The 25,594-nt window shown below is 41.5% G+C and overlaps 1 long non-coding RNA gene across 1 annotated transcript; it reads right to left on the bottom strand.

Moving 5' to 3' along the window:
- Nucleotides 1-1,129: 1,129 nt before the first annotated feature.
- Nucleotides 1,130-25,562, bottom strand: LOC115521204. The gene is made up of 4 exons (XR_003970989.1): nucleotides 25,522-25,562; nucleotides 7,525-7,657; nucleotides 1,909-2,120; nucleotides 1,130-1,281 (listed from the first exon to the last, which is right to left on the bottom strand). It is a non-coding gene; the product is annotated as an uncharacterized LOC115521204 (long non-coding RNA).
- Nucleotides 25,563-25,594: the final 32 nt, after the last annotated feature.

The following is a 25,594-nucleotide window of genomic DNA, read 5'->3' as shown; positions in this document are numbered from 1 at the left end:
ACAGAAGGCTTGTTAAATTTTACCTGGTGGTTTACAGCAGAAAGGTTTTTCAGATGTGAAACCCTCTGTAACACTATGTATTTCCATGGGCTTCCATAGTGCTAAATTCTGTGATGTTTCTAACTTGATCTTTGATGGATGTTTTAAGTGTATTATGTTAATTCTCACAACAATTCTATGAGATAGTGTTACCATGATCTATATTACCATTTTACATATATATATATGTGTGTATATATATGTGTATATATATGTATACATATATACATATATATACACACATATATATATATGTAAAATGGCAATATATATGTGTGTATACACATAATATATATATGTGTATACATATATATACACATATATATTTATTTATTTATTTAAAAGTAGGCTTTACACACAGCACAGAGCCCAACATGGGGCCTGAACTCACCCCCCTGAGATCAAGACCTGAGCTGAGATCAAGAGTCAATGTTTAACCGACTGAGCCACCCAGGCACCCCTCATTATTCCCATTTTAGAGATGAAGAAACTGAGGCATAGAAAAGTTAAGCATTATGCCCAAGGTCACAAAGTCAATACATAGATATTTTGATCTGGGATTCTGCCTTCAGTGCACATGCACTTACCACTGCAGTCAATCACACTCAATTTCTGCTTTGTGCCCAGCTTCCTGCTCACAGTCAGAATGAGGAGGCAATGCATGCCCATATAGAACCTCTAGAAAACAGTATTAGAAAATAATATATACTCAAATTCTATGTTATGTGTACAGATTCTTAAAGTACTATAGATGTTCACAGAAAGGATGACCAATGGGGATGTTTCCCACTGGTTTTGGACTTGAAACAGGTCTTGAGAAATGGATTTGAGTAGACTAAGTAGGAGGAAAGGGAATGGGGAAGAAATTCCAAAGTGGAGGAAATATGAACCCCAAGTCAGAAGTAGAAATGAGCAGGGCGCCTGGGTGGCTCAGTCGGTTAAGCGACTTCGGCTCAGGTCGTGATCTTGTAGTTCGTGAGTTCAAGTCCTGTGTTGGGCTCTGGGCTGACCAGAGTCTGGAGCCTGGAGCCTGCTTCGGATTCTGTGTCCCCCTGTCTCTCCACCCTACCCCTGCTTGTGCTCTGTCTCTCTCTGTCGTTCAGAAATGAATAAACATTAAAAAAAAAAAGAAGAAGAAGAAGTAGAAATGAGCATGGCAATATGTGTTTGAAATTCCTGGCCTATGAAGTAGGTCTTCTTCAGGAAGAGATGGACAATTCAGTTGGAGAGGTATGGAGGAGCCTAAAAGCCAGAAAAAGGAAAAGAACTGTAGAGGTACTAGGTAGAAATTGAGTTTAAGGAAGTTACCCTTGTAATGGCATACTGGATGGAAGTTCTCAAAAGCTGTGAAGGGTGTGACATTTTACCCCACGCACAATGAAAAAAGTTAGCCCCTTGCAAAGATGCTGGCAGAAGACACCAGACTCCTGAGCAGAGACAAGTGACTTTCTTATCCATGGCACAGAGAGCAACATGAGTTTCAGTTTTACATCCATTCTCTTTGCTCCTCAGGTCCCATAGAGATGATGCAGAGTGAATGCTATATACGCCATGACTGAGGAACCCCAAGCCTGAGGAACTCAAATCTTTTACAGTGGTCTTCAAGAACCCTTGCCTGACTTTTGTCTGGGGGTGGGGGGGGCAGATATTATCTTTATTATGCTAGATGATACACAAACCCATTCTCTGCTCTAGAGGGAGACAGTCGGAAAATCAAGCCATCTGTACCTCTTGAGGCTTGCAAGAAAGGAAGCAACATGAGAAACCCATGAAAAATTGGTTCCTAGCAGAAATCATCTGAAAAATAGCAGTCTGGGTACAAAGGGTTTGGGATATTTCGTGTAAGTTCTATGAGATCAGGACTCTTACCTGTTGCTATTAATGTTGATCCCTCCTGCCCACCAGAGTCACATGTTGAAGCTCTAATCTCCAATGTGTGATCAGAAGATCTGATCAGAAGACGACGATCTCTCTCCGCCACGTGAGGATACAGAAGGAGGCCATGTGCAAATCAAAAAGACCGTCTTCAACAGACGCTGAATCTGCTGGCACCCTGATCTTGGGCTTGCCAGCCTCCAGAACTGTGAGAAATAAATGTCTGCAATTCAGGCCCCTCAGTCTATGGCAATTTGTTAAAGCAGTCTGCGTTGACTGACTGTTGTCAGTCTTGTTCACTGTACAAGTCCTACAGATAAATATATAATAGGACTTCAATATTTACTGTCTAATAAATATTTAGTGTCTAATAGTTTTTTAGTGTTTATTATATGCCAGGCCCAGTACTTATCACTGGACAAGTGTTAACTCATTTAATCCTCATAACAACAGGTACTTTTATCATCCCATTTTACAGATGGGATATACACATAATACACGTAGATACACACATGTAGAACTAGTAAACAAATTCAGCAAACTTGAAGGCTATGAGATCAATATATAAAAATCAGTTGTATTTCTATACGCTAACAATGAGCAATCCAAAAATGAAATTAAAAAAACAATTCCAGGGGTGTGTGAGAGGCTTAGTTAAGTGTCCGACTTTGACTCAGGTCATGATCTCACAGTTGGTGAGTTTGGGCCCCGCGTCGGGCTCTGTGCTGACAGCTCAGAGCCTGGAGCCCGCTTCGGATTCTGTGTCTCCCTTTTTCTCTGTTCCTCCCCCACTCACACTCTGTCTGTCTCTCAAAAATAAATAAAGATGAAAAACAATTGAAAAAACAATTCCATGTACAATACCATCAAAAATATTAAAATACTTCAGGATGGATTATTGTTAAGATGGCATTATTTCACTTCAAACCTACTAGTATGGCTAGTTCCAAAAAGAAAGCCAAAACCAAGCAGAACAACAGAAGGTAACAAGTGTTGGTGAGGACAGGGAGAAATCGAAACTCTTGTGCGCTGTTGGTGGGAATGCAAAATGGTGCAGCAGCTATAGTGGTTCTTCAAAACTTCAAAACGGAATTACCCTATGATCCAGTAATTTCACTTCTGGATATAAACCCCCCAAGAACTGAAAGTAGGAACTCAAACAAATATTTGTACACCCATGGTCATGGCAGTATTATTCACAATAACCTAAAGGTGGAAGCAACTCAAGCGTCCATTGACAGATGGATAAAAAAGGTGCGGTACATACATGGAACGGAATATTTTTCAGTCTTAAAAAAGAAGGAAATTCTGACACAAGTTACAACATGGATGAAATTTTAGGACATTGCGCTGAGTGAAATAAACCAGTCATAGAAGGAAAAAGGCTGGGGCGCCTGGGTGGCTCAGTCGGTTAAGCGTCCAACTTCAGCTCAGGTCACGATCTCGCAGTCCTGAGTTCAAGCCCCGCCTCGGGCTCTGGGCTGATGGCTCAGAGCCTGGAGCCTGCCTCCGATTCTGTGTCTCCCTCTCTCTGCCCCTCCCCCGTTCATGCTCTGTCTCCCTCTCTCTGTCTCAAAAATAAACAAACGTTAAAAAAAAATAAAAAAAACAGAAGGAAAAAGGCTCTATGATTCCACTTATATGAGGTACCTAGAGTAGTCAAATTCATGGATGCAGAAAGTACAATGGTGATTGCTAGAGGAGAGAAAAGTTATTGTTCAGTGGTTATGAATTTCAGTTTTAGAAGATGAAAAGAATTCTGAAAATGGATAGTGATGTACAAAAATGTGAATAACCAAGTGTGGTCTCGCCATCAGTGGAATATTATGCAGCCATTAAAAAGGAAGTGTGAATACATGCTATAACATGGATGAACCTTGAAAACATTATACTAAGTGAAAGAATTCAGACATAAAAGATCACGTATTCTATTATTCCATTTAAAGAAATGTCCAGAATAGTCAACTCTATAGAGACAGAATAAAGATTAATAGTTAAATAGTTAATAATAGTTAACTAGTTAATAATAGTTAATAATAAAGTTGCAAGGGAATGGGGGAAGGAGGGAATTGAGAAGTACATGATTTCTTTTTAGGGAGATGGAAATGTTCAGGAATGAGATAGTGGTGATGGTGTACAACATGGTGAATATACAGAAAGTTACTACATTATTTACTTTAAAATTGGTAAAATGCTAGATTTTATGTTATGTGGATTTGAGCTCCATTTTTATTTTTATTTTTTTTTTTAATTTTATGTTTATTTTTGAGAGAGAGAGAGGGACAGAACGTGAGTGGGGGAGGGGCAGGGAGAGACAGAGACACAGAATCCAAAGCAGGCTTCAGGCTCTGAGCTGTCAGCACAGAGACCAATGTGGGGCCCGAACCCACGAACCGTGAGATCATGACCTGAGCCGAAGTGGGATGCTTCACCAATTGAGCCGCCCAGGTGCCCTTGAGCTCCGTTTTTAAAAAGGAATGGATCAAAAATGAATGAATTCCCTTCAGGTTTCACATCTGGGTAACTAAGAGAATAATTTCATTGACAAAGATAAGTTAGGAACGGGACCCTGATATTTGAGGAAAAATGGCAAATTTGCCTTTTTAATTTTTTTTGGCTAAATAGTCAATGTTATCAAAATGCGGCAAATTATCTGCAGGAAAGCAAATACAAAATGTATAATTTTCAAATTTATTAAAAAATAATTTATTGTCAAGTTAGCTAACATACAGTATATACAGTGTGCTCTTGGCTTTGGGACTAGATTCCTATGATTCATTACTTACATACAACACCCAGTGATCATCCCAACAAGTGCCCTCCTTAATACCTATCTCCCATTTTTCCCACCCTCTACCTCCACCCCAACCATCAACCCTCAGTTTATTCTCTGTATTTAAGAGTCTCTTACGGTTTGCCTCCCTCTCTGTAACTTATTTTTCCTTCCTTTCCCCTATGGTCTCCTGTTAAGTTTCTCAAATTCCACATTTGAGTGAAAACATATGATATCTGTCTTTCTCTGACTTGTTTCACTTAGCATAATACCCTGCAGTTTCATCCATGTTGTTGCAAATGGCAAGATTTCATTCTTTCTCATTGCCAAGTAGTATTCCATTGTATATACAAACCACATCTTTATCCATTCATCAGTTGATGGATATTTGGGCTGCTATAAACATTGGGGTGCATGTGCCCCTACGAATCAGCCCTCCTATATCCTTTGGATAAATTCCTAGTAGCACTATTGCTGGGTCATAGGGTAGTTCTATTTTTAATTTTTTCAGGAACCTCCACACTGTTTTCCAGAGTGGCTGCACCAATTTGCATTCCCACCAGCAGTGTAAGAGAGTTTCCCTTTCCCCACATCCTTTCCATAATCTATTGTTTCTTGTGCTGTTAATTTTAGCCACTCTGACCGGTGTGAGGCGATATCTCAATGTGGTTTTGATTTGTATTTCCCTGATCATGAGTGATGTTGAGCACTTTTCATGTGTGCATTAGCCATCTGGATGTCTTCTTTGGAAAAGTGTCTATTCATGTCTTCTGCCCATGTCTTCACTGGATTTTTTTTTTTCAGCTGTTGAGTTTGGTAAGTTCTTTATAGATTTTGGATACTAACTCTTTATCTGATATATAAATATATAAAAAGTGTTTATATATTTGCAAATATCTTCTCCCATTCCATTGGTTGCCTTTTAGTTTTGTTGATTGTTTCCTTTCCTGTGCATAAGCTTTTTATCTTGATGAGCTCCCAATTGTTCATTTTTCCTTTTATTCTCCTTGCCTTTGGAGATGTGTCAAGTAAGAAGTTGCTGCAGCTGAGGTCAAAGAGGTTGTTGCCTTTAACATGCTGACTTCAAATTGAAGACTCCACGTGTGGTTGGGTATTATGACCTTTGACAGATGTCTAAGGGTTCAGGGCTGGAAATAAGATTTGGGAACCTTCAGCATAGAATATGATAGAGACTGGGAGAAGGAAGTACTCCCCAAGAAAACGGTCCCTTCTTTGTAGACCATAGTCTATTCTCTCTAAGAAGGCCCAATGCTTTAAAATAAACAAACCCTGGGGGCACCTAGGTGACTCAGTGGGTTGCGCGTCTGACTTTGTCAGGTCATGATCTCACAGCTTGTGAGTTCCAGCCCCGCGTCGGGGTCTGCACTGACAGATCTGATCCTGGAGCCTGCTTCGGATTCTGTGTCTCCCTCTCTCTCTGCCCCTCCCCTGTTCATGCTCTATCTCTCTCTCTCTCTCAAAAATAAATAAACATAAATAAATAAATAAGTAAATAAATAAAATAAACAAATCCTATCACCTTCTGAAATGGCCCACTCTGGGTTGGCAGGATGAATGGTAATGTGAGAAAAGGCGTAATTCTATTTTTATTTGAAGCTTTCCAATCTGCACTAAGACCTCTTCCCCACTTCTACTCAAGGCTGAGCCTGGTCTTTCAACGAGGAAAATCCACTTTTCTTTTCCTCAGAGCACTGAGACACCAAGAAATGACCATGTTTACATTTCGATGAGCCCTTTCCAGTGGGAGGTTTTTTTTTTTTTTTAATGTTTATTTTTGAGACAGAGAGAGACAGAGCATGAACGGGGGAGGGGCAGAGACAGAGACACAGAATCGGAAGCAGGCTCCAGGCTCTGAGTCATCAGCCCAGAGCCCGACGCGGGGCTCCAACTCACGGACCGCGAGCTGAAGTCGGACGCTTAACCGACTGAGCCACTCAGGCGCCCCTCCAGTGGGAGTTTTAAGTAGAAGAGTGATTTTATCTAATTATGTTTCTCAGAGATCCCACTGGTTATTGTGTAGAGAATAGATGGGAGAAGGAATTCAGTTTGAGAGCAGTGTAGTTTTTTTTCCCTTTTGGCAGTGAATCTCCTTGGAAATGATATTCTTCAGTTTTTCTTCAAAATCAAATTCTTCTCTGATTTTAAAGTTAAAAATGTATGTATACCTGAATTCACATAGAACTTTATTTAGTTTTTTTTCTCTCTCTCTTTCTTTCTAAATTTTAGATAAATTAAATAAATTTTTTTTCTATTTATTTTTGAGATAAAGAGGGAGTGCACGTTGGGGAGGGGCAGAGAGGGAAACAGAGGATTCAAGGCTCTGCACTGACAGCACAGAGCCCAACTCGGGGCTTGAACCCATGATCATGAGATCATGACCTGAGCTGAAGTCCGATGCTTAACCAACTGAGCCACCCAGGCACCTTTCTCTCTCTCTCTCTCTCTCTCTCTCTCTCTCTCTCTCTCTCTTTCTTTCTGCCTTCCTCCCTTTCTTCCTTTCTTTCCTCCCTCATCCCCCCTCCCTCCCTTCCTTCCTTCTTTATTTCTTTTATTCATCAGTAAACACACACACACACACACGCATTAAAAACTACATTTAACAGTTAGGTTACCAAGGAACTCATACCTCTGCTGTGGGTGTGTTTAGCAGAATTTCTTTGGAAACTTTCTAGATATTATAACCCAGTGGGGGAACCTACCAACAGACTTTTGATTTCATTTTCCCATTGATTCCAAATGACGGTTTTTATGTTTTCTTTGATAAGGAGAAAACTGAGTTTGTGAAGGGGTAGACACACAGCTATGTAGTTACTCACCTGGCATTTCAGAGGGCTGGTTGCAATTCTCCAAGGGCAAATCCCAGAAATAAACAGAAATCTGCAGGTAATACTTTGGTAAGATATTGCGGCAGTCAATACTGTTCTATCTATGCAGGTCTGGTTAGCTCACCTGTAGGAGTATTCAGAGAATTTCCCTAGAGAACTAGGAGCTTTAAAGGATGCTCTCAGAGCTGCTTTAAAAACCAGAAAATTTTTAATGTATTCTTTCATTTTCCATGGTTACTGAAAGAAATACACATTATAAATTTCAAATCTAAGAACCGGTCCGGTTGAGGACAAAGGTGTCTGGTGTCGTAAGTTTGTGCATGAGAGACATGCTCCCTGTACAAGTCACAGACGAAGGCGTTTGTATGGCTGTGTTGCGTGATGTCTGCACTGCTTTAAATCAGATTTTCCCACCCTCAGATGATGGTTCCAAAACTTGGCTTGTCTCTTCAAACTTGCTACACAACCCTCGACTTCCTCTCCCAATGGTGCCTGGTATTTCATCAAAGGAATGGAGACCACCAGGTGGTTTCCTGCAGGTTCTGCCTCTTATTCAGCACTGTCCTTCCCCCCACGAGGAAGGGAGGCACACACAGCCTCTTCTCCTTTATCTAACCTCCGTGCAGCGTCCCCAAGTTCAAGGGCTAGGTAAAGAAGGGAATGTGAGTGGTAACATAAACCTCTTCCACTAAAATTCACATCTTGCTTTTCTACTCCAACCGTTTCTTCTGCAGGCAGTAGCCATTTTCCTGTCTCTCTGAACATTAACTCGCTGAATTTCTCAACCTCTACCAGATCCAGTTTTAGTGCAGTCCCTTACAGCTTCTTGAGATTCTCCTTTACCTTGGCCTCTTTTGAGCTCCTCTCTTCTTGGCGTCTTAGGTTCTCAGGACTTTTTGTGCATCCCTTTCCTCCTGCCCATCCACTGGAGGCTGGGTTCCTCGGGGGCTCTGCTTTAGCTCATTGCTTTTCTCTCTGTGTCCCCCTCCCGGTTATCTCATTTATTCATGTGACTCTGACCACCTCGTCCGTGTGGATGCCTGCTAAGCATCTCCACTTGGAGATTCCATAGGCACCTCAAACCCAAATTGCCTCCTCCTCTTTCATTTTGCCTGCAAATTATCTGCTAATTTCAATTCTCCTGTCACTGTACCAGTCAGGATTGTGTTGGGGGTGCTCATAGACGATTTCAGATCCCCTATATGGACCTTGAGCTAAGAATAAGAATGGAAAGCTCTGAGCTCATATTTCCTTCTCTAAGTTCTCCAACGTACTTAGAAGCAACCAATCACTCCCAGCATAGTCAGCGTTGTCACTAAAATATCTTATGGCAGCAAACGCTTGTTCACTCAAACCTTTACCTTTTATGGCAGAGGTTGGCCAACTAAGCCTCCTGGACCAAATCTGGCTTGCTGTCTGTTTTTGTAAATAAAGTTTGATCAGAACACAGCCACACCCATTCATATACTTACTGTCTGATGGCTGCTTTTGAGCTACAGCCAGAGTTGAGTAGCTGTGGCCCGCAAAGCCTAAAGTATTTACTATCTGTCCCTTTTCAGAAAAACTTGGCCAACCCCTTTTCTATAGTCATTTGATTAAAGGTGGCACGGTATGACAATTTGTGTAACTGTTTTGCCACTGCACGCTACATGGTACCAGTGTCCTCTTTACCACTGGAAACAGGGCAATTATGACCATATTTAAATCCAACAAAATCAGAGAATGAATTCCCGATACCCCAAAACCTATTCGGAGACCCCTAGACCCCTGTAATCGTGTCCAGCACCAAATTGTCTAATGTTGGAGTTCGATCAGAGAAGCAAAACCACTCGAAATTGGACCTCTCACCATTGTGAGATGCGGTTAAATGGTCTCTGGGAGATCGTTCTCTGTGTCAAGTTTGCAGGGTGGGCAGTCAGGAGAAGAAGGAGGATGTAAAGTGGGGAAGAAGAGCGGGGACGGGCTGGAGCCCAGAGCCTCCAGCTGAAGGCCCATGAAGACGGACTGGAACTGTATCACTTTCTCATCACATCTAGCTTCTATGGGAAGAGCTGGCATACTTTGCTGTGGAGCTAAATACTCCCCTGGCTCAGGAGTCAGAAAAGCGGGAGGAAGATGCCGGAGGAGGCAGAGCAGTTGCAGGACCGGCTCTGGCCCCACGCCCAGGAGCTGAGCCCACAGATAATGACAACACTCGTGAGTTCCATCAATGCCTCCTGCTTCTGTACCAACCTTACATGTGTGAAACCATGGCTGCTGCTTCCCCTCTACTTCCCAAAGCTCACGTGAAATGTCTCTTTGGCCCACCCTTGCCAGAAACATACAAAGAAGAGAGTTCTGGGAAATAGTCATCGTAACCAAGCCAACAGACTACAAATCACCACAATCACCTTCCCAACTATTACATTTTTAATTGAATTATTTAAAAAATTTTTTTTAACGTTTATTTATTTTTGAGACAGAGAGAGACAGAGCATGAACGGGAGAGGGGCAGAGAGAGAGGGAGACACAGAATCGGAAACAGGCTCCAGGCTCTGAGCCATCAGCCCAGAGCCCGACGCGGGGCTCGAACTCACGGACCGCGAGATCGTGACCTGAGCTGAAGTCGGACGCTTAACCGACTGAGCCACCCAGGCGCCCCTTTAATTGAATTATTTTAAATTGTAATTAAATTACTTAAAATTTCTGAGTAAATTCTACTTTCTGTCTCTCCACGTACCTCTAGTGGTTACCTAGTCTCAAGTAACGGTGCACTATTCACTGAACTTCTATTTTTGTAAATAATTTATTTATCTTTTAATTTACATCCAAGTTAGTTAGCATATAGTGCAACAATGATTTCAGGAGCAGATTCCTTAATGCCCTTACCCATTTAGCTCACTCCCCCCCTCCCAAAACCCCTCCAGCAACCCTCGGTTTGTTCTCTATATTTAACAGTCTGTTATGTCTTGTCCCCCTCCCTGTTTTTATATTATTTTTGCTTCCCTTCTCTTATTTTCATCTGTTTTGTATCTTAAAGTCCTCATATGAATGAAGTCATATGATTTTTTGTCTTTCTGTGATTAATTTCACTTAGCATAATATCTTCCAGTTTCATCCACGTAGTTGCAAATGGCAAGATTTCGTTCTTTTTGATTGCCGAGTAATACTCCATTGTATATATATACACCACATCTTCTTTATCCATTCATCCATCGATGGACATTTGGGCTCTTTCCATACTTGGCTATTGTTGATAGCGCTGCTATAAACATGGGGGTGCATGTGCCCCTTAGAAACAGCACAACTGTATCCCTTGGATAAATACCCAGTAGTACAATTGCTGGGTCATAGGGTAGTTCTATTTTTATTATTTTTTTATTAAAAAAATTTTTTTAATGTTTATTTATTATTGAGAGAGCACAAGCGGGGGAGGTGCAGAGAGAGGGAGACACAGAATCCGAAGCAGGCTCCAGGCTCTGAGCTGTCAGCACAGAGGCCAACGTGGGGCTCGACCTCACAAACTGCAAGATCATGACCTGAGCCGAAGTCAGACACTTAACTGACTGAGCCACCCAGGTCCCCCGGTAGTTCTATTTGTAACTTTTCAAGGAAACTCCATACTGTTTCCCAGAGTGGCTGCACCAGTTTGCACTTAAAGTTCTATTTTTTTTTTTAGTTTATTTATTTATTTTGAGAGAGAAAGCATGAGTGGGGGAGGGGGAGAGGGAGAGGGAGAGAGAGGGAGAATCCCAAGCAAGCTCCCACTGTTAGCACAGAGCCCGACGCGGGGCTCAAACTCACGAACAGCGAGATCACGACCTGAGCTGAAGTCCGGCACTTAACTGACTGAGCTACCTAGGTGCCTCTCACTGAACTTCTAAACTTCTAAAGCTAGGTATCTCAATTCATTTCTCTTCATCCTCACCATTCGTCACGCACCAAATGTTGCTCGTTTTAGGTCCTAAATGTATTTCTAATATGTATGTTCTTTAGCGGTGAACTAGCATTTCCCTAGTCCAGACTTTCCTTATGTTCTGGCTTTCTGCTGTCACTGTCTAACCAATCTGCCTGCCTTTCATTTAGTCCTGCTGAAATCCATCCTTCTTTGCTGCCTCAAGCACAAATTGAATCACATCCTATATTCTCCCATTTACTACTCCAGAGTGTTATAATTGGTAGGAACAGGGGGATGTTGTGTATCGTTATGAGTAACTTTCTAGCTTTTCTGTGTTCGTAGGTGGGTTTTTTTGGTGGTAAAATTTAAATAACATAAAACGTAGCATTTGAACCATTTTTAAGCCTACAGGTCGGTAGCATGGAGCATACTTACGTTGTTGTGAAACTGTTACCACCATCCGTCTCCAGAATTTTTTTCACCTTTCCACACTGAAAGTCTGTACCTGTAAAATACTAATGCTTCCTCCTTCCTCCCCCCAGCTCCCGGCAGCCTTCATTCTACTTTCTATCAATGAATTTGACTATTGACTCTTCTCCTCGTACTTCATATAAGTGCAATCATACACTATTTGTTTTTTTTATGACTGGCTTACTTCACTCAGCATAATATCCTCAAGCTTCATCCACCGTGTTGTGCATGTCAACATTCCCTTCCTTTCAGGGACCAAATAATATTCTGTTGTGTGCACACACCACATTTTGCTTATTCATTTTTCTGTCAGTGGACATCTGTATTGTTTCCATCATTTGGCTACTGTGGGTAATGCCGCCGTGAACATGGGTGCATGAACGTCTCTGAGTTTCTGATTTCAGTTCTTTGGGGGGTATACTCAAAAGCGGTGTTTCTGGATTTTAGAGTAATTCTATTTTTAAGTTTTCGAGGAACTGCCATGCTGTTTCCCACATTCCCACCAGCAGCGGACTTCCTAACTTCTCCACACCCTCACTACCCTTGTTCTTTTCTGGTTTCTTCATTTGTCTGCCTTTTTCTGTTGGTTTTAATAATAGCCATCCTAAGGGATGTGAACTGGTATCTAATTGTGGTTTTGATTTGCATTTCTCTCATGGTTAGTCACATTGAGCTTCTTTTCATGTGCTTGTTGGCCATCTATTTATCTTCTTTGGAGAAATGACTATTCAACTCAGTTTACCCATTTTTAATCTGGTTGTTTTTGTTGTTGTTGGGATGTAGGAGACTATATATAGGTATATGTGTGTGTGTATATATATATGTACATATGAACATATATGTATATACATAATTTATTAACCTCTTATCAGATATGTGATTTGCAATTGTTTTCTCCAGTTCCATGGTTGCCTTTTTACTCTATTGGTAGTGTCTTCTGATGCACAAAAGTTGAAAATTTTTTTAAAGTTTTAAATTTTGATATACTCCAATTTACCTATTTTTTTCTCTTGTTGCGTTCACTTTTGATATCGTATCCAAGAAACCACTGCCACATCCAATGTCATGAAGCTCTTCCCTGTGTTTTCTTCTAAGAGTTTTATAGTTTTAGCTTTTATGTTTAGCTCTTTGATCCATTTTGAGTTCATTTTGTGTATAGTATAAGGTAGGGATAACTTTATTCCTTTATATGTGAATATCCAGTTTTCCCAACACCGTTTGTTGAAAAGACTGTCCTTTCCTCACTGAACGGTCTTCAAACCCTTGTTAAAAATCATTTGACCAGGGGCACCTGGGTGGCTCATTCGCTTAAGTGACCGACTCTTGATTTCGGCTCAGTTCGTGATCTCACACTTTTGCGAGATGAAGACCGTTACGGGGCTCCTGTGTGGAGTCTGCTTCTGATTCCCTCTCTCCCTCTCTCTCTGCCCCTCCCTTGCTCTCTCTCTCTCTCTCTCTCACAATAAATAAACATTTAAAAAGTCATTTGACCATATATGTGGTTTATTTCTGGACAGTCTATTTTATCCTATCTATCTATATATTTGCTTTATGTCAGTACCACATTGTTTCTATTACTGTAACTGTGTAATAGCTTTTGAAATCAGGAAATGTGATGCCTCCAGCATTTTTTTTCTCTTTTTTTAATTTTCAACATTGTTTTGGCTATTTGGGATTGTAGTTCCTAGGGTTTTTAAAAAAATTTTTTTTCAACGTTTATTTATTTTTTTTGGGACAGAGAGAGACAGAGCATGAACGGGGGAGGGGCAGAGAGAGAGGGAGACACAGAATCGGAAACAGGCTCCAGGCTCTGAGCCATCAGCCCAGAGCCTGATGCGGGGCTTGAACTCACGGACCGTGAGATTGTGACCTGGCTGAAGTCGGACGCTTAACCGACTGCGCCACCCAGGCGCCCCAAGGGTTTTTTTAAATAAAATGAATATTAATTTCATTATAATAAAACATGAAAAGACAAATTTAATAAAATATCATCTACCCAAACAACTCCCTACATAAACAAAGCAAAACTCATCAATGGTTCCTCACTTTGTGCTGAATAAAGTCCAAACTCCTTAGCAGGCCATTCAAGGTTCTCCACATCCTATTTTCTATAGATTTACCCTCCTTTGTCTCACCCTGTCCCCACCTTCCACCTTGTACTTCTTTAATAATTTCTGAACTAATGTCTAATTGCTTGTGCTTCTTATCACAGCCCATCTCCATGTACCTTTGCTTATACTGTTCCATCTGCCAAGAACATCCTTCCTACTTTTTGGAAGTGAGTCCCCATTATTCTTCCTGGAGGAATTAGGTTATATGCTATCTTCTTCAAGAAGCTTTTCCCAAACCCCCATGTTGGGCTATGACCCTCTCTTCTAAGTTCTGATGGTCCCCAGTCTGTGTTGTTTGGTTAAGACATTTTATCATATAGCACTTGTTTCTAAGCTTTTTAGGATCAGTGGCTAAACACAATTTTTAACACCTAGATTACATTTGTTAAAATTAACAGAACCAAAAGGAATTATGGCGAATATCTGTCACTAAGGGCAGGATATCACTGCCATTGGCAAAGGGAGGCCCAAGTGGGACAGATTTTCCCACATTCGTCCTGAGGATCAGGCTCACTGGGGTGTAGAATATATGAAATTTTGTGGGGGAATAGAAGTATCAGATTACTTTCATATCATAGATTGGGAAACTTCTGTTGCCCAATCACTGTGAAGGGCATCTATTTGAAAAAGCATATAAAGTTCACGTCATTCCAAAGGCAAAAATACTAGGCAAAAATCCAATTCCTCTGTGGTGTAGTTGTCCTTTCCTGGAGGAATGCCAGAGGTCCTGGGAACCTTTTTATTCTTCAGTGCATTTAGATGGAAACATGTTTTCCTCAACCTTACTTCTTTAATTCTTGACAATGTTTCTCCAAATGCATTCCAATGACTGCAGAAATTGCAATTATTTTGTAAACAATATGGTTCTAAACCCAAAGGAGATTCTGTGTGCTTGGTTTCTGGGACTTCAAAGAACAAATGCATTTACGGCAAAATACGTAGTAGTTGGTGCCCACTACGCAGGGCCAGATGCTGAGAGTGGGCCGATTCAGCAGGCCACAACAAGAGACACGCACTCATCAGGAACTTCCTGCTCACGCCTTAGAACCATTAGTCATACACAGACATGGTGTGTCCAAGCAATGAACTTGTTAATGGAAAGACCACAATATGTGTAGACATGTGAAGGGTGTGGGTGATGAACTTCCCAATTCCAGTCTTTCTACTGTATTTGGTTGAGAGCAAGGAGTCGCTGGGGCACCATGTAGTTTTCTGCACAGTATCTTGTCCAGAATACGTACTTGATAAATATTTGATACAACACCTAATTCCAGAAGAACAAATTGTGTTTTTCAGTGAGCTTTCTGTAGTTTTCTGCATATCACAGGAAGGGTATTTTTAATGACTGGTATCATCCGTGACATCATCCTGATATGCTCAGTTTTGTAATGCAACCATTCTTTTAAAATTGTGTAAATGCCGTATGAGCTTACAAACATCAAAGAAGTGATCTTTAATTTTAAACGCTTAGGTATTTAAGGAGAGGACGAATAAGAGGCCCCATTGTTGTAGTAAGGGCGTGGAGCTAGGGGAATCCCCTTGAATAGTGAATAGTAATTAAAATGGTCCAGCAAAAAAAGATCACATCTATTTTGGGGCACCTGGCTGGCTCAGTGGTAGAGTATGCGACTCTTGATCTTGGGGTCATGAGCTCGAGCCTCACCTTGGGTGTAGAGTTAAAAAAAGGCACATCTGTTTTAATCTTGGTTCCCATGGACCCTATGTGTCTAATGTTGCTAATTATATTGTTTTAATTTTCCTTAAAGTTTCTTCATTCCAGATTAGGTATGTCTCCCTTAGTCTCGGTAAACTAGGATCGTTTCCCTTAGAAACATAATATTTTTATTCCTCACCATTTACAAATGAGTTCAAACTACCTTCTTTCTAATTCTTTAAAAATCATGTGTCAGGAGTGCCTGGGTGGCTGTCGGTTGAGCGTCCGACTTCAGCTCAAGTCATGATCTCACAGTCCGTGAGTTCAAGCCCTGCGTTGGGCTCTGTGCTGACAGCTCGGAGCCTGGAGCCTGCTTCAGATTCTGTGTCTCCCCTCTCTCTCTGCCCCTCCCCTGCTCATGCACTGTCTCTCTCTGTCTCAAAAATAAATAAAAACATTTTTAAAAAATCACGTGTCAGAAAGGGAAGATTCCTCTTAAAGGAGAACTCTCTGGCATCCGAGGACAGCTTATGCCAGGGACAATTTTCAAAGTACTATTTAGACTTTAAGCCTCTTTGGTCTCAGTTACCCAAATAGGGAAGTTTCCTCCTTTAAACAACAATGCTGCTATGAATTTGTTTTTTCTGTCATGATAGCCGTTTACATCCCTGCCTCCATGACTGGATGATGAGTGCTGATGTCAGATTACCTTCAGGTGCTCAGCAAGCCTTCGCTGTGCACCTGCAGGGAGCTCAGCGCTGTGCTAGGAGCTATTCATTCATTCCGCACAGGACATTTACTAAGCACCTACCCTCTGCTGTACATCGGAATACAAAATAGAAGGGATCGTTCCTGGGTTCGAATTGCTCAGAGCTCAGGCGAGGAGAGAGCTGATGAACACGAAAGCATACAGCAATCCAAGCAGTCCTGTGCCAGAGGTAAGTGCCCAGGGTAACCCAAGAGGAAACGATTACTCTAGTGTTGAGGAAGAAGAACTCTATGATGATAACTTGACCCCAGGCCCTGAAGAATGAGTGAAATTTTACCAAAGAAGACTTAGGTGAGAAGAGTGAGGAAACGAGTTTGGGTGGATAGGGTGGTTGTAGGAAAACTTGAAAACCAGGGGGAGGAATTTGGACCTGAATTAGTGGGTAATAGGAAGGAATCAACCATAGGCAGAGGAGCAGAAGGACGGCATGAGCGGTGAGTTGTTCAAGGAACATTCCTCAGGCATGACGTGCTGGAGACAAGAGAGGCTGGTTTGGAGGCACCCAGGTAGTTCTTAAAGATGCCAGTCACTTGGATGGTGATAAAGCCTACGGCTGAGGTAGTGGCAGAAAGAATGAAGATGAAAGGAAGGTGTCCCAGTGGAAAGGGACATGGTGGGAGACAAATGAATGTCTGTTGAGAGACTGATGGAATATTTAAGTGGGTAACTGACGGCACTGGATGTATAGAATAGGAGTGAACATAAAACATGGCTAGGACTCTGAGGATTTGAACCAAGGTGACAAAAAGAACAGTTTATCATTTCATTGACAGGGATGAGGCGTCTGAGAGATGAAGTGCATTCAAAGAAAAAGAAATTAACTAGTCATTATAAATGCCTGAAGGGTAGAGCTTTGCTTCCCTCTCCTGAGCACAGCACTTAGTATACAGCAATTTATCAGCAGGGGTTAATAGGAAGTTAATAATGGAGGTAAGTAGGGGAAACAAGGGCATGGCTCTCAGCCTCTCTGGGGTCCTTAAGATGGCTTGTGCTGGGGATACTTCTCAAAGTGCTGCTTGGGCCCTTAGCCTCTCTGTCCTTGGTTTCCTTATCTGAAAAATGGAGGAGTTGATTGGTGGCTAGCTAACATCCTTCCAGTGCTAATAATCAGTGACTCTGTTCTTTTGGCTGATATTGGTGTTCTTTCTGCTACAGAATAACTTAGAAAATGAGCCTCAGCTTCTCAGGCTTATCCCTTCCCTCTGAAGTGAGTGAAGGAAACTAATGTATGAGGTAGAGAGAGAATCCAAAGGACTTCTGAGCTGAAGGGTTATTTCTCGGTTTGAAGGATCCCATTGCCAAAAATGGAAGTGGTGTTTGGAGTGTTGTTTTTGCCATGTCCCCTGGACTTAAATGGAGCTAAATTCTCTTGCAAAGATGGAGAGGAGAGGAGGGGGTGCCTCGGCTGGAAGCTGGCTGCTAATCTATGCACTGGAGGTCCAAGTTCAAATATGCTTTCAGGAAAGCTTCAGTTCAATTTTTCTCCATGCACAATGGGGCTGTTGTGAGTTCAGAAGCTGGGAGAAGGCAGCTGGATTTCTAGAGCCCAATGGCCAGCATCTTTTTGATTTCTTTCTGATTCTCTTATTTGGAGACACATCTTTTTGATTCTCTTCCTTTGGGACACATTGGTCTTGAGAATAAAATACTAGTCAGTCATTATTATGAAGGCAAGAAAACAAGAAGCACATCCTGAATGGGAGTTATCAGGCCATCATTAGCACTTGGCCTCAGTGAATCATTCAGCAATATGCAAATAATGACTTTCAGTAGAACAAGGAGCATCAAACACTTTGACCTCACCTTAATTATTTGCCCTGCCTATGCTGACCATTTTAGGTAGGTAAGTTCCTGGACTTCTGGGTTGTTTTGCTGTGTTCATTGAATTTTGTAAACTACCCCATACAGGAATGTGTTGAATAAGTGCCCATCTGATTTCCAAAGTCCAGAAGGATTTCTGTGCCTACTGCTTACGGGATCTAATCAGGTCTAATCAGAGGGCTCTGGCCCTCTTTCTGGGAAAATTTCAAAAATGACAAATTGTTTTTTTCTGCTAAAACTCTGTGTGATAGATTGTGTGTGTGTGTGTGTGTGTGTGTGTGTGATTTCTCTTTAAACAGATGAAATGTAAGGAATTGGCACAAAAGGAAACTGAAGATTAGAGCTAGGGGTAGGTGGATGCCTTTAGATACAATGATAATAATAGTTGATGTTTATTCAACTGGTTGACTCTGTGCCAGGCTCTGATAGAGATATCTTATGAATTTAATTCATTTAATCCTCAGAGTGAGTCTATCAAATAGATATTATCATCTTTAGCAGCCTAAATATGAGGAAACTGAGGCACAGAAAGATTAAATCACAAAGCTGATTGGTAGTTGAGCCAGGCTCCCAAATGTGGTACGTAGAGCCACACACTAAACTAGTTTCCTGTGAGGAAGGTGTTGCCTGAACTTTCATGCCTCTTGGCTTTACATTGTGTTATGTTCTGGATACACACGTGTTGTATGTGTTGTGTTTTAGTTCTGGGTACAGTTATTGACTATTCAATGTCTTTATACTCTGCTTCCCAGTCATAAGATGAGCAGGAAGTAATAGAAGAGTAAATAGGGGTGGAGAGCAGGGGAGAAGTTGTGACATTGAGTCCATACACTCATGCACACGGATGCATACACACACACTCGCACACACGCACACAGACACACACACACACTCACAAGCCGACCTATTTATTTATTTTATACTCACATCCCTCATGTGCTCTCACAAGCTCCTTTCCTGCCAGGTTATACATAGTCTTTCCCTGAGGGATCAGCCCTTTCCAGTCCAGGTCGTGGGAAGGGGCAGGAAGGAGATCACTTCCCTTCCAAGGGCCTGCCGGAAAACCATGTTTGGACAGGGCCACTTATAAGAATGGATCAATAAGAATAGTAGCTGTGAAGGCCAAACCTCTGTGGGTGAGAAGTGCAATGCCAGCTCTTAGAACATGGAAGGAAATCAGGCCCGTCCTTCGCAGCTCTGCATCGACAGAAGCAAACACAGGTTCTGACACATCCCCCACGTGTGCCCGCAACCCAGGACCCCACGATTAATACCTTGGGACACATTCTGTGATATGCTGTCATGTACTCTATAGTTTCTTGTGCCCTGGATTTAAAAGCAACCCCAGCTCTTACAACCATACAATCAAATCCTGTGTCATTACAATGAACGAGGTTAAATTAATATCGAAAGATACCCATGGGATGTTTATTAGGTGAAATACTCTTGCAGCGCTGTATGCATGGTATGATCCCACTTGTGTAACAAAGATTAAAATACAGGCATAATAACAATCATAAAAATGCACAATAATAATATCCATATAGTGTTTATTAGGCACCAGTCATTATTCTAAGTGCTTTACCTTTATTAACTTACTAGTCTTCAAAACAATCCTATAAAATGGATACTAATATCTCAATTTTATGTGAAGAACTCAAAGAAGGAGAAGTTAGGTAACTTGCTCAAGATCACCGAACTAAATGGCAAAGCCAGAATTCAAACCTAGGCAGTCTAACTCCAGAATATCTATTATTAACCAGTATGCTGTACTATAGGCATGTAGGCATGGGACAATTCTAGACAAACACACAGCAAATGCTAACAAAGTTTAATTAAGAGTTGTGGAAATGGTGGGTAGGATAAGAGACAGGACAAGAGCACTTATTTTTATAATACACACCTTTGTATTTTGGGGGCATTATTCTTAAACTATCTTACTATTTGTTTAGTTTTAAGAATCCTTTAATGGCTGCAGACAACCATTAAGTCTGTGGTAGACCAGTCAAGAGAAAAGATCAAAGAGATTCTTTTCTAGGAAGAGAAAATTGAGACCTGGGTTGGCTACAAGTAGAAAGAAAAGAGCAGGATTTGACTAAAAGAGAGTAGGGAGAGTGGGGTGCCTGGGTGGCTCAGTTGGTTGAGCATCCAACTCTTGATTTTGGCTCAGGTCATGATCTCCCAGTTCATGGGATCAAGCCCCATGTCAGGCTCTGTGCTAAGAGCATAGGGTCTGCTTGGGATTCTCTCTCTACCTCTCTTTCTGCCCCTCCCCTGCTCATGCATGGTCACACACACTCTCTCTCTCAAAATAAATAAATAAACTTAAAATGAAAGAAGAGGGAGATATGAGGTACTTGGAGTAGAAATGGAAACTGTGATGGTACCTGCTCGGGTTGGGGGTGGGGAGAACGGAGAAGTAGTGTTTAATGGGTACAGTTTCAGTTTTATGGGACAAAAAGAGAGGTGTAGGGCTGGATGGTGGTGGTTGGACAACATGAATGCATCTGAAAGCACTGAACTGTGCACTTAAAAATTGGTTAAGATGGGAAATTATATATATTTATTTATACACATTTATTTATTTATTTATTCATGAGAGAGAGAGAGAGAGAGAGAGATACAGAGCATGAGAGGGGGAGGAGCAGAGAGAGAGAGAGAGACAGACAGACAGACAGAATCTGAAGCCGGCTCCAGGCTCTGAGCTGTCAGCACAGAGCCTGATGCGGGGCTCAACTCATCAACTGTTGATCATGACCTGAGCCAAAGTCAGAAGCTTAACTGACTGAGCCATCCAGGCACCCCAAAGATGGTAAATTTTATGTTAAGTGTATGTTGCTATAGTAAAAAAGAAATTGAAGAGAAAAAAAAAGGAGAGAGAGAATAGGGAAGAAGAAGACAGAGGAGCCAGGGGAGGCAACGAAGAAGGGAAAGGAGCTGAAATTGGTGCATAAAGTGTGCTGAGGACCTTGGATACCTAACACTGCCAACTTTAAGGACCTACACTTAAATACAAAGTCTCAGTGGGAGGAAAATTTACGTTCTCCATGTACATATACGAAGTATTTTGCACACCTTATAAACTAGTGTAAGTGTAAGTTGATATAAGTAAGTGTCCTTTTAGGGAATGGTTAGAGGGTCCCCGGGAGAATTCCAATCACAACTCACTTTCTTGTCTCCATCCTGAGACTGGGTATTCTGGTTTGGAGGAAAGGTTGCTGTTTTAAAGCAGAAGTGGGCTCCCTGTCTCTGAAAAATGCAGATACAGATTGAGCCTTCTCTTGGAGTAGAAATGGAAACTGTGGAGCATTATGGATAAACAGGGTCTCTTTTGTGGAGCATTATGGATAAACAGGGTCACCCACAAGCACACCAGCGTGGGAAGGCAGCAACCGGGTTTAGCCATTCGGACACCTTGCTGGCTTGCTGATTGGCCTCTGTGAGGTGGCCCCATTCCAGCAGATCCCAGTAGCTCCTTTGCCAGGTCTGCTATCAGCTCACCCACCTTTGCCCTTGAGCGAGAGCCAAGGTCTCTGGAGGAAGGAGTGTGCTATTACCTTTCATTTCGGGGCCTTCCCAGCACACACTGAGGTCATGCAGCACTCAGCACTGAGTGGCTCCCAGGGTCTCTTGCATGGAACATTGTCACTGGAAAGACCGAGTCTCTGGAAAACACAGCCTTTGAAGGACTGTCAGTCAGGGCCAACAATTTGCCATCCTCACTTGGGACTTCTCTGACAATTTTGATTTTTTTGGAGTATAAATGAGATTTTCTTAGTTTCTCCTAGGCTTGGATGGACTCCACTTTAGAACACAGCATGGTTTTCATTTGGGCAAGTATGAAGAGGTACCACCTTCCTGTCTCTTTCTTGTGGTCACTGTTTCATCTCCATATAGTAAATATAGCTATATTTTCTGAGTGAATATTATGTGCCAGGAATCATACTTGCATACTTCTCACGAAAAAATGCTGCAATAGGGAATATCACCACCATTTTATAAATGGATGAATCTGATCATCAGAGAAGAGAGAATAGAGAGCTTGATCCAGGGCCACTCACTTGTGGCCGAGGTGGGATTGGAACCCAGGTCTGTGTCAACTCCAAAGCTGGTAAACGTATACATTATGTTTGTGCGTTCTACATTATGCTAGATTGCCCTTCCAAGCGCAAATAGGATCTATTTTCTATTCACGTCGCTCCCTAATAAATAGGTGGCCAGAGCTGTGGCATAAGCACAGAGCTCTACCTTGTCGGATCTAAGGTCTCAGATTCTCCTCTACCTTACTAGGTACAAAAGGCATTTGCATATGGAAACTTTGGCAGCTACATTTCCTCAGCTACTAAGCACCATGAGGTCCTAGAAGTGGGTTACTATATCCCCAAAGTTCCTCATTTATGCTGAGGGTGTAACTCTAGCGCTAAGAAGGGTTTGCTCTAATTGTGTTCAGAGGCCTGCGGAAGGAGCCAAACTAATCCACTTCTCTCCCACTGCAAGGCCAATGGCAGTCTCTCCGAGCTCGTCACTGCCCACAAGGGAGGTAGGTTACTACTGTTTCAGTGCTTTTGGCTAAGTCTCTGAGGAAGAATCATCGATTATCAGGGCCGATTGGTATCTGAGGATTGCTTCTCTGCTGATGGCATCTCCTCACGGCGAGGCCATTCTGTACAGTTTGTTAGGGCTGGCCTCAATTTCCAGTGTCTCTTGTACATGATCTTAATGATAGTCTGTGCTACTTGGATTCAAGCTCTCAATCTTTATACAAGTTTACAACTCCTTTGTAAAAATACAACTCAGGATGGTTCTGTTAAAGAGGTGATTTTCTAAAGCTGGTTGACCTTTGCATGACCATACCCTGCAACGGATGGAATTTTATTACTCGTGAAAATGTGTCTTTAAAGGCAGTGTTTTTTATACTCACACACACACAGCCCACATTAAAAAAATACATTTTAGACTTTTAATTCCAGGCAAGATGGCATAAGAAGATCCAGATTTGCTTTCCCGGCTAAAACAAGTAATAAACAGTGTTTGGACACTGTCAGGCCCTGAAGACGGTACTCCCCAAAAGAGAGAAAAAGATGATATCAGCCCCACGGTCACCCAGATTACTTCTGGAAGAGTGTCTAGGTTGCAAAGCAGAGCGGAAGGAGCGAGGCAGAGCCTGGTGATTGAGGAAATGGACACGGGAGTCTGGCGAGCTGAGGTGGTCAGAGTCTGCAGAGAGAAAGGGCTGGACACCACACAGGGTCTCCTCCTAGTTGTCAGCTGAGTGCTGGTCAGCACACGCATGCAAGGAAACTATCTGCAGCTGGACAGAAGCATTGAAAGGGAGCAGAGGACAGGACCATAATAGTTCGTGTTCCCCCCCAGCCAGGGTGGAAAACTTCACAATTAATGGGATTTGGGGTAGAGATCTCACAAAGATACCACCTCGGTTATAGGACAGAATTAGCCCTAGACTAAAGGCGGCTCTGGTCTCACCAAACAATGTTTGAAGCAAGCCTGGAAAGGGTAAAACTGTTCCCAAGTAACTTAACCATGCTCCAGAACAGAACTCAAGAATATTTGCAGGAATACAAAAATATCTAGCACTAGCAAGGTAAAATTCACAAGGCCCGGTGGCATCCAGTCAAAAAAATTACCTGTCATGTGAAGAGCCAGAATATGACCAAGAATGAGGTGTAAAATAACAATACAGTGAAAGCTTTATCACATTTATAGAAGTAGAATGTATGGCAATAGCACAAAGGCCAGGAAGGGGGTGGAAATGGATGTATACTGCTTTATGGGCTTATGCTTTGTGTGAAATACTGGAAAGGAGACTGTATTCTACAAACCCATGGTTATAAAATAATAGTTATAGCTAATGAGTCAACAAAAGGGGATAAAATGGAATCATTACAAATATTAATATAGAAACAGAGCAAGGATGTCCCCTCCCACTCTTCTATTTCAACATTGTACTGGAAGTCCTAGCTAATGCAATAAAACAAAAGGAAATAAAAGGTATACAGATTGGGAAGGAGAAAATAGAACTGACGGTTTTCTTAAGATGCCATGATTTTCTATGTATAAAATTCCAAAGAATCAATGAAAAGCTCCTGGGATTAATTTGCTACTATAGCAAGTTTGCAGGATACAAGGTCAATATGCAAAAGTAAAATTTTTTTTTTTATAAAACAGCAATAAACAATTGGAATTTGAAATTAAAAGCACAATATCATTTACATTAGCATTATTATGTAAATATGAAATACTTGGATATAAATCTAATTAAATACACATGAATTTATGTGAGGAAAATGGCAAAACTCTGATGAAAGAAATCAAAGAACTAAATAAATGGAGAGATATTCCATGTCCACGTAGGAAGACTCAATATTGTCAAGACATCAGTTCTTCCTACTTAGAGCTATAGATTCAACACAATTCCAGTCAAAACCCCAGTGTTATTTTATGGGTATCAACAAAATAGTTCTAAAGTTTATGTGGAGAGGCAAATGACCCAGAATAGCCAACACAGCATTGAAGGAGAATAAAGTTGGAGTACTGATGATACCTGGCTTCCAGTAAAGCTACAGTAATCAAAACACTGTGGTATTGGTGAAAGAGTAGACAGATAGATCAGTGGAAGAGCATAGAGAGCCCCAAAATAGACCCATATAGATACAGTCAACTGATCTTTAACAAAGGAGCAAAGGCAATACAATGGAAAAAAGATAGTCTTTTTGACAAATGGAGCTGGAATGATTGGACATCCCCGTGCAATAGTAAATTTAGACATAGATTGTGTGCCCTTTACAGAAATTAACTTAAAACGGACCATAGACCTCAATGTGAAAAGCAAAATTATAAAACAACCAGAAGATAACATAGAAGGGAATCTAGATGACTTTGGGTATGTTGATGACTTTTTAGAACAACTGGAACATCAAAGGCACAATCCATGAAATAATAATTCATTTATTTCTGGACCTCATTAAGTTGAAATTTTTCTCTGCAAAGTCCATTGCCAAAAAAAATGTGAAGATGAGCCACACAGGGAGAAAATATTTGCAAAAGGCAAATCTGATAAAGGACTATTACTCAAAATATACAAAGAACTTTTAAAACTCAGCAGTAAGAAAATGAAAAACCATATTGAACAATGGGCCAACGACTTGAATAGACACCTCACCAATGAAAATATGCAAATTTTCAAATAAGCATATGAAAAGATACCCCCCCCCATGTTATCAGGGAAATGCAAATTAAAACAACAATGAGAGACCACTACACACACCTGGTAGAATGGCCCAAATCCAAAGCACTGACATCGCCAAATGCTGGCAAGGATGTGGAGAAACACGAACTCT

The sequence above is a fragment of the Lynx canadensis genome, chromosome C1 (assembly GCF_007474595.2).
Source record: "Lynx canadensis isolate LIC74 chromosome C1, mLynCan4.pri.v2, whole genome shotgun sequence".
In the NCBI taxonomy this organism is placed as follows: domain Eukaryota; kingdom Metazoa; phylum Chordata; class Mammalia; order Carnivora; family Felidae; genus Lynx; species Lynx canadensis.
The sequence above is the reverse complement of the archived record's forward strand: the minus strand, read 5'-3'. Positions and strand labels throughout refer to the sequence as shown.